A 9887-nucleotide genomic window follows, 5' to 3' on the forward strand; every position below is an offset into this window, starting at 1 on the left:
AATAAGAATTTCCTTATTAACTATAAAGAAATTAAGTCTAAAGTTTACTAGGGAAAGCTTCCTTTATATTAGTAAAAGGAAAAGGGACTTAGTATTTAAGTTCCTATATAGTAGAAAAGGTATATCCTTCGAGACTGCTTTTATATACCCGAATTAAGGGTAAATATACTATCCTAATCTTATTTTAATAATACCTATGCCTTAATAGGAGGAAATAAAGTCCTTTATTAGATAATAAGGCTAAGGTCCTTACTAAAGGATTTCTTAGAAATAAATTATATTATATTCCTATAGAACCTTTATTAGAAAGCTAATTAATCCTTATTACGTCTTTAAAAGCAAAGGATATAGATTTTTATACTTAGCACTTACGCTTAGGGTATATAAATAGTAGGGCTATTTTAGAAATATTAAAAAGATATAATAAGGATATAAAAATGCCTTTAGAAGACGAAAATAAAATAAGGCAATGCGAAATATATATTAGAGCTAAAGCAACGAATAAGGTTAATAAATAACCTTCGTATAAGTCTTATTCTTATTTAGAAAAAATAGTATTAGATATTTAGGGGCTAATTAAAGTGCCTACTTATAATAAATATTACTATTATATTTCTTTCCTAGACGTAGGAACCTAATATCTAGAAATATACCTTCTTTAAAAAAAGGGAGAAGCTATACTATTATATAACTTAATAAAAAAGGAAAAAGGATTTATATACAACGATAAAGCTAATAAAGCTTTTAAATATATTAAGATAATAATTATATAAGAATAAGTTTTAACTACCTTTAATTTAAAATAATAAATCGAACTTAAAACTAATATATTAAACCTTACTTTAGGAGTATAAATCGGATAAAAAGATAATAAAGGAAGACTATAATTAATTATATTTTATTCGAAGAAGCTATATAGTATATAACTTAATTACCTTTATTTATAAAAAAGAATTCCTTATAATTATTTAAGCTTTTAAGGAATTTTAATACTACTTTCTTAAAAGTAAATATAAATTTAAGATTTATATAGGTTATAAGAATATCTTATATTTTATAACGATATAATAATTAAATAGATAATAGATTTAATAGGCTAAATATTTATTAGAATTTAACTATAAATTAATCTATAAAAAAGAAATAGAAAACGGTTAAGCTAATACCCTTAGTTAATAAAGCGACTATTATTATAAAGCGTAGCTTAATTTTACAGTTCTTAGAGATATCCCTTAGTAAGAGGGACTAAGGAAGCTAAAAATACTTAGTATAAAAAAAGGAAAAAGGAGCTAAAAAGAAGTATAGAAAGGAGGGTAAGGGTATAAAGGGAAGTAAAAGTAGCGATAGCTTCTTATAAAGGTAGCGAGAGATAAGACGGATATACTAGTAACGGCTAGGAAAGAAAGGAAAAACCGGTAAAAAGCTTAGTAGTTAAAGGGATATTAATAGCTTCTTTAAGTAAGATCTTCTTTATTAATTAAGATACTAAATAGGTATAAAGAGGGGCGTTAAATAAAAGAAAGAAGAAAAATTAAGGTAATAAAATAATTACTCCCTTACCTTTATTACTACTCCTATAAGAATTAAATCTCTTTACCCTACCTATCTAACCCCTTTCTTTTAATTTTACCTTTATATATTTTTATATACTTCTTATATCTCTCTTTATAAGAGTTATAAGCTTAGAAGGAATAGTATTTTTATACCTTCTAGCTACTATAAAAGGTACCTTTTTATATCCTTTTACCCCTCTTATTAGAAAAGCCGATTTTTAACTGACTTTTCCGCCCCCTCTCTTATAATAATATCGAAGAACGACTCCTTTACTATCCTTACGGTTTATAGGACGATTCTTATAGAGCCCTAAGATTAAAATAAGTAGGTAAAGGAGCTATAGGCTTATATAGATAGAACTATCTATAATTTAGTCTTCTTTAATAAGTAGGACCCTCTTAAGCCCCTTCTTTAACCTAGGGTAATAGAATTTATAGAGGGAGCTTCCCTCTTCTCTAAGCTAACCTCTATATAATAGAGAGCTTTTTCTACTACCTTAAGCGACTATAAGAGTTACCGAAAGGAATACCTCTATAAAATAAAGCTACTAACTACTACTCGTATAGTAATAACGGAATCCGTTAGTACTATAAAGCTAATCTCTCTTAAAGAGGAAGAGACTCCTAGGTAGTAGCTTTTAAAGCTAGAGACCTTAATAGCTCCCTCGAAGGGATATATAACTAACTATATTAGGAAGACCTATACGGCTTACCTAGGAGCCTTTTCTACTAGGAACCTACTAGCTTCTTTATAGCTAGCTAAGTAAGAAGAAATCCTCGAGGAAGATAACTAATACTTCTTAATAAAAGCTCTTTCCGGCTAGTAGCTATAGGATATATCTCTATTAATAAAGCCTATTAGTAACGGTTACTTAACTATCTTTTAAGAAGCTAGCTAGGAACTAAATAAAGAAGCTACTAAAGTATAATAATAAGTAGTCTTATTCCTTTATAGCTAGCACTTAACCTAGATAGTTTAACTTATAGCTGCTACGGCCCCTGCTACTACTACTATAGCTATTGCCTTCTTAGCTCCTCCTCCTTTAAGAGCCTTAACGTTATCTTTAACTATAGCTATAGCCCTAGCCCTAGCCCTAGCTCCGCCTCTTACTCTAGGCCCGGCCCCGGTCCCGTTAGTTAGACCGGCCCGACTAGTCCCTTAATAGACCTTTTAGTCCGTTAGTCGAAAAATTAAGGAACTAGTCGAAATCGAACCTCGTTATTAAAATTAGTAATAAGAGGTAAAAAGGGGGGGTTTTTAAGCAGACCTTCCGGACTAAGATAAGGATTCCTTAAAGAAATAAACGAGAAGGAATTAACCTACCTACTAAGTATATAAAAAGCCTTATCGGCTAAAAGACTACTAGTAGGTCTTCGAGGAAAACCGACTTAAAGGAGTTAACCCTTTAAAGAGGCTATAAGAAATAGTATAATAGTCTCTTAAGGAGGACCCCTCGTTATAGAAGAAGATAGACGAGATTTAGGTTACTAAGAAATAGTAACTAATAACGCCGCTGCCTTTATTTAAACTATAAATTTAAGGGAAAATCGTTAGTATAGTAAATCTAGCCTTTATCTTCCTTATAGATTAATAAGGCTAAGACTAACTATTAGGACCCTCTAACTATCCCTTATAAAAATTAGCTATCCTTAACTTTAGTACTTCCCCTAATATCTATAATATACTCTTATAATTCCGGTCCTTTAAGAAGGTATAAAAGGAATATCTTATTACTAGGGAATTAACCGTATAAATAGAAGGATATAGAAGGGTGAATTTTACAATAAAATTACCTAATAGGTCTATATAAATTCTTCGAAGAAAAAGGGTAGCGTTTTACCCTTAATTTTTAATAAGCTTAATTTCCTTCTACCTTCTATAAAAGGAAGGAATCTTCTAGGATATAACGTCTAAGCCTATAAGGCTAGTCTAAAAGAATTAGACTATTAAGCTTATCGAGGAGAAATTTAGTTAATTTATTCTCGAATTCCGACCTATTATTAGGAAGGAATTACTTAAGAAGTTAGCTTTCCCTACTAAGAGGAATAGGTTTACTATAAAAGACCCTCTTTTAGCAGCCTAAGGAGACGGTCTTTTTTAGTACGTATAACTTAGTTACCTAGGCCCCTTAGCTTTATATAAGCTAGGCTAATAATAGGGCGTATAAATAAAGGGCCTAAAGACCGTTAAATATAAATACTATAGCTAAGGAAAGACTAAGAGACGAATTTCTAGACGAACGCTTTTATAGCTAGACTAGCTATATAAGGAAATTTAGGTCGATTAAACTAACGTCTCTAAGGACTAAGAAGGCTTCGTTAGGGTAATATTTTTTATAGACGCTTTTTTAAGGATAGTTTTCCCCTATTTCTTATAGACCTATTATTACGACTACGGTCTAGCGAACCGCGGGGACTAATATATATTACGAGGTTACGTATCGTAGGGAGTAAGGAATATTAAACGGACCGACGGGCTAATTAAGTTTAAAGCGACGGGTTACTTTAGCGCTTTAATACTTTACGGCTAGGATCGTAGGATCGCTCTAGCGCTCTAACGCTCCTAGACGATAGGATTACCTAGCGCTCTTAGCGATCTAAGGAAGCTCTCGAGATATATAAGGAAGGAATAAAATACTCCTTTAGATAGATAGCTCGATAGCTTTTAATATATTATAGATCTTTATTACGATTTTATCTTTAATTCTAATTACCTAGTTATAGTCTATAGTCTACGACCTTTAACTTTTTAATAACGTAATATACATATTATTACTTAGACTACGCCTTATTATATCTACTAATATAAACCCCTCGATAGGTTTATCCCTTAAGAATAATACTAGTCGTTATACGTTAAAAGCTCTTATTTAGTATAATACCGCGTTACTCTAAGTAATATCGTAACTATTAATATACCTATATAGTAAGCTAGATTAGCTAACTCTAGAGCTACTATATCGCCTTAGGATATAATATATAAGATTATTACCCTTCGATATAAAGTATAGTTACTTAGGAACGGAAGAGGTAATAGATAAGTTAAGGACCTTAGAGAAGTAGTTAAACTAAAGTAGCTAGGACTATTCGATAGTACTTATAGTATACTTCGAGACTTTCTTACTTAACTTAAGGCCTACTACTAGTTTTACCCTACTAAACTCTTAGACCTAGTCGAAAAAGTACTTTATATAGGAAATTATTTATTTAGAATAGTACTCGCTTAGTTTAGACCTATTATAAGGGACTTTCTCGATAACTAACTAGTATAATAAGATAATAAGATAGACGAAGTCTTTACTAGTTTTTAAGGATTTAAAGAAGCTATTATAAAGGTATTCGGAATAACTAACGAGGAATAAGAAGCTAAATAAAAACTTTAAGAACTCTAATAAAGGATCTTAGTATTAGATTATACTATAAAGTTCTATTAAGTTACCTTAAAGCTTAATTAGGACGATAAACCTCTTATATTACGATTCTATAATAGGCTTAAAGAAGAAGTTAAGGATAAGCTCTATAAGGATAATCGACCTAATAGCCTCTTAGACTATATTACTATAGTAGTACGAATTAATAATAGATAGTATACGCGACGCTAAGAAAAGAAGTAAGGAAGAGGAAACTAAAACCCTTCTTATAGGAATAACTTTAACTAACGCGCTAACTATAAAAAGAAGCGCGAAACTCTTATTACCTATACCTATATAACTAACCTAGGTAGGATAGACCTAAATATAATATAAAAAAGTAAAGGAAAGTATTTTAATTATAGGAAACTTAGATATTACTTTAAGGAATATAGATAACCTTATAAGGAGAAGAAAACCTACTAGGTACTAGCCTTAGAAGGTAAGAAATACTTAAACGCTATTAATAGATAGGAACTAAAGTATAAACTCCTTAGTTAGACTATATACTATAACGATAAATATATAGTATACTTAAGCAATAAGAACGGTACTAGATAGTTCCTAAAGCTATTAAAGAAGACCTATATAATAATATAATAAAGGGATCCTAAAATATAGAAATAAGTTAAATTTAGAGAACTAGAATACCCTTATCTTAAAGGAGTCTCTTAAGACTAGATTAAGAAGAACGGTAAATAATTCTAGGAAGATATATAAAATAAAAATCGATAATAATAATAGGCAGTTTATAAATAATATAATAAAGAAGATATAGATATAGCCCTTATACTTATAAAACTTAGATAATAACCTAAGGAGGAATAATAAAGTATCGACGATATAAGCTTTAAAGAATAAGAAATACCTAGAGAAATAGAAGACGAGAACGAACTTATACTACTACCCTTACTACTAAGGGAAAATACTATAATTAAAGAATACGCTCTATACTTTAAAGAATTTAAAGAAATACTTAAAATTAGAACCTAATAAATACCTTAAATTCTTATAGAAAACTAATAAGCTATATTAATTCGATATTAACTAGTACTATATAAAAGAGATTACGCTATAGCTATCGCTATAGTTAATACCTTTATAGCCCTATAATAAGAATAGTAACTATAAGGAGAATTTAAAGACGATCTATAAATACTACTTACTTATAAGTACTATAAATATATTTTATAGATATTATATATTTACCTAGATTATATAATATACTTCTAAATAAAGGTATAATATAACGCCTTCTTAGTTAGGTTTAAAGGATAAGTGCTTTTAAAACCCTACTTAAGTATAGAACTAAACTACTAGAAAATCGATTAACGCTACCTAAATAACTAAGTTATATTATTAGAACCTAATTATAGCACGCTACTTAAATACCGCGATAATTATAGCTTATTAATAAGATATCTTTTAGAGATATATAAAATCTATAAATACGCTAAAATAAAGAAATAGTATAACGCTACTTACTTTAAGGTATTTAAACCCTTAATCTTTTAAAGACTTATATAATAAGTTAAATATAATAAAGAAGATTATAACGAATATATATACTTAAACTATAAGGTTTATAAATATAAAAAAGTATAAGTATAGTATAAACGATATAACGGTATATTAAAAGATTATTAGTAATATATATAAAGGCTATAGGCCGTATTCGACTAAAGAAAAATCGGTATAGAAATACTATACGAAAAATAAAAAGATATAGAACGAAAACTTAACCTTTAGTATAAAAACAAATAAAATTATAAAGTATAGTATATAATTAACTATAAAGTAATATAATATAAACGATATAATATCGAGAAATAAGAAATCTTCGATTAGCTATAAGAAATTAGTTTCTTAAGCCCTAATATAATACTATATAATAAAAATATAAAGAAATAATATTAATAATAAATTAAAGAAGAATACCTAAATAAAATAAATAAGGACTAAGTAAAAAACAAGGTACGCTATCTATAAAAGGGCTATAAACTAATATAATATAATAAGATCTAAGGACCTTATATATAGTAATAGTAAGCTATAGCGACTAAATAGTATTAGATATCTAAATCGTAGGATATTACGTATATATACTTTTAAACTATAGCGCGATAAGTAATTACGTTTTACTTAGAGTCGTTAATCGTTACTAACTTATATAGAGATATAAGATAGATCTATATAAACTTATAAATATTAAAGGAGAGGCCTTTAACTATAATAATAGAATTTATCGCGAAGCGTAGCTTAATTTCGTAGTTCTCGAAGATATCCCTTAGTAAGAAGGACTAAGGAAGCTAAAAACACCCGGTATAGAAGAAGGAGCTAAAAAGAAGGTATAGAAAGGAGAGTAGGGGTATAAGGGGAAGTATAAGTAGCGAGAGATAAGACGGATATACCGGAAACGGCTATAAAGGAAGGAAAAAACCGGTAAAAAGCTCGGTAGTTAAAAGGATATTAGTAGCTTCTTTAAGTAGGATCTTCTTTATTAATTAAGATGCTAGACGGGTATAAATAGGGGCGTTAGATAGAGGAAAGAAGGACAATTAAGGCAATAAAACAATCACTCCCCTACCTTTATTACTGCTCCCGTAAGAATCAAATCTCTCTGCCCTGCCTATCCGACCCCTTACTTCTAATTTTACCTTTATATATTTTATATATACTTCTCGCATCTCTCTTCGTAAGAGTTATAAGCCTAGGAGGAATAGTATTCCTATACCTTCCGGCTACTATAAAAGGCACCTTTCTTATATCCCTCGTAGCTTCCTTTTACCCCTCTTACTAGAAAAGCCGATTTTTAACCGACTTTTCTACCTTTCCCCGTAACGATAACGAAAATCGACTCCTCTACCGTCCCTACGGTCCGTAGGACGATTCTTATAGAGCCCCGAGATTAGGATAAGTAGGTAAAGGAGCTACGGGCTCGTATAGATAGAACTATCTATAATTTAGTCTTCTCTAATAAGTAGGACCCTCTCGAGCCCCCTCTTCGTCCTAGGGCAACGGACTTTATAGAGGGAGCTACCCTCTTCTCTAAGCTAACCTCTATATAATAGAGAGCTTTTTCTACTACCTTAGGCGACTATAAGAGTTACCGAAAGGAATACCTCTATAAAACGAAGCTACTAACGGCTGCTCGTACGGCGATAACGGAATCCGTTAGTGCTATAAAGCTAATCTCTCTTCGAGAGGAAGAGACTCCTAGGCAGTGGCTTTTAAAGCTCGAGACCTCGATAGCTCCCTTAAGAGGTTATATAACTAACCGTATTAGGAAGACCTATACGGCATACCTAGGAGCCTTTTCTGCTAGGAACCTGCTAGCTTCTTCGTAGCTAGCTAAGTAGGAAGAAATCCTCGAGGAAGCTAACTAATACTTCCTTATAGAAGCTCTTTCCGGCTAGTAGCTACGGGATATATCTCTACTAATAAAGCCTATTAGTAACGGTTACTCGACTATCTTTCGAGAGGCTAGCCGGGAACTAGACGAAGAGGCTGCTAGAGTATAATAGTAAGCAGTCTTATTCCTTCGTAGCTAGCACTCGACCTAGACGGCTCGACCTGCAGCTACTGCGGCCCCCGCTGCTGCTGTTGCGGCTGTTGCTCCTTCGGCTCCTCCTCCCTCGAGAGCCTTAACCTAGTCTTTAACGGCTGCCCTAGTCCCGGCCCCGGCTCCGCCTTTTGCTCCGGGTCCGGTCCCGTTAGTTAGACCGGCCCGACTAGTCCCCTAATAGACCTTTTAGTCCGTTAGTCGAAAAATCAGGGAACTAGTCGAAATCGAACCTCTTCGTTAAAATTAGCAATAAGGGGTAAAAAGGGGGGGTTTTTAAGCAGACCTTCCGGACCGGGACGAGGATTCCTCGAAGAAACAAACGAGAAGGAATCGACCTACCTACTAAGTATGCAAAAAGCCCTATCGGCTAGAAGACTGCTAGCAGGTCTTCGAGGAAAACCGACCTAAAGGAGTTAACCCTTTAAAGAGGCTACGAGAAATAGTATAATAGTCTCTTAAGGAGGACCCCTTATTATAGAAGAAGATAGACGAGATTCGGGTTGCTAAAAAATAGCAACTAACGCCGATGCCCTTATTCGAGCCGTAAATTCGAGGAAAAATCGTTAGTATAGTAAATCTAGCATTCGTCTTCCCTACGGATTAGCAAAACTAACCGTTAGAGCCCTTTAATTATCCCCTACGAAAATCAGCTATCCTTAACTCTAGTGCTTCCCTCGATATCTATAATATACTCTTACGATTCCGGTCCTTTAAGAAGGCACGGAGGGAATACCTTATTGCCGGGGAATTAACCGTACGAATAGAGGGATATAGAAGGGTGAATTTCACGATAAAATTACCTAATAGGTCTTTACGAATTCTTCGACGAAAAAGGGTAGCTTTTTACCCTCGATTTTTAACGAGCTTAATTTCCTCCCGCCTTCTTCGAGAGGAAGGAATCTTCTAGGATACGACGTCTAAGCCTATAAGGCTAGTCTAGAAGAATCAGACTATTAGGCTTATCGAGGAGAAATTCGGTTAATTTATTCTCGAATTCCGACCTATCCTTAGGAAGGAATCTCTTAAGTTAGCTTCCCTACTAGGAGGAATAGGTCTACTATAAAGGACCCTCTTCCGGCAGCCTAAGGAGACGGCATTCTTTAGCACGCACGACTTAGTTACCTGGGCCCCCTAGCTTTATATAAGCTAGGCCAATAACAGGGCGTATAAATAAGGGGCCTAAAGACCGTCGAATGCGAATACTGCGGCTAAGGAAAGACTAGGAGACGAATTTCTAGACGAACGCCTTTACGGCCGGACTAGCCGTATAAGGAAATTTAGATCGACTAGACCGACGTCTCTAGGGATCAGGAAAGCTTCGTTAGGGTAATGTTTTTTATAGACGCTTTTTTAGGGATG

This window comes from Hirsutella rhossiliensis (genome assembly GCF_020360975.1).
Source record: "Hirsutella rhossiliensis strain HR02 chromosome Unknown scaffold00007, whole genome shotgun sequence".
NCBI lineage: Eukaryota > Fungi > Ascomycota > Sordariomycetes > Hypocreales > Ophiocordycipitaceae > Hirsutella > Hirsutella rhossiliensis.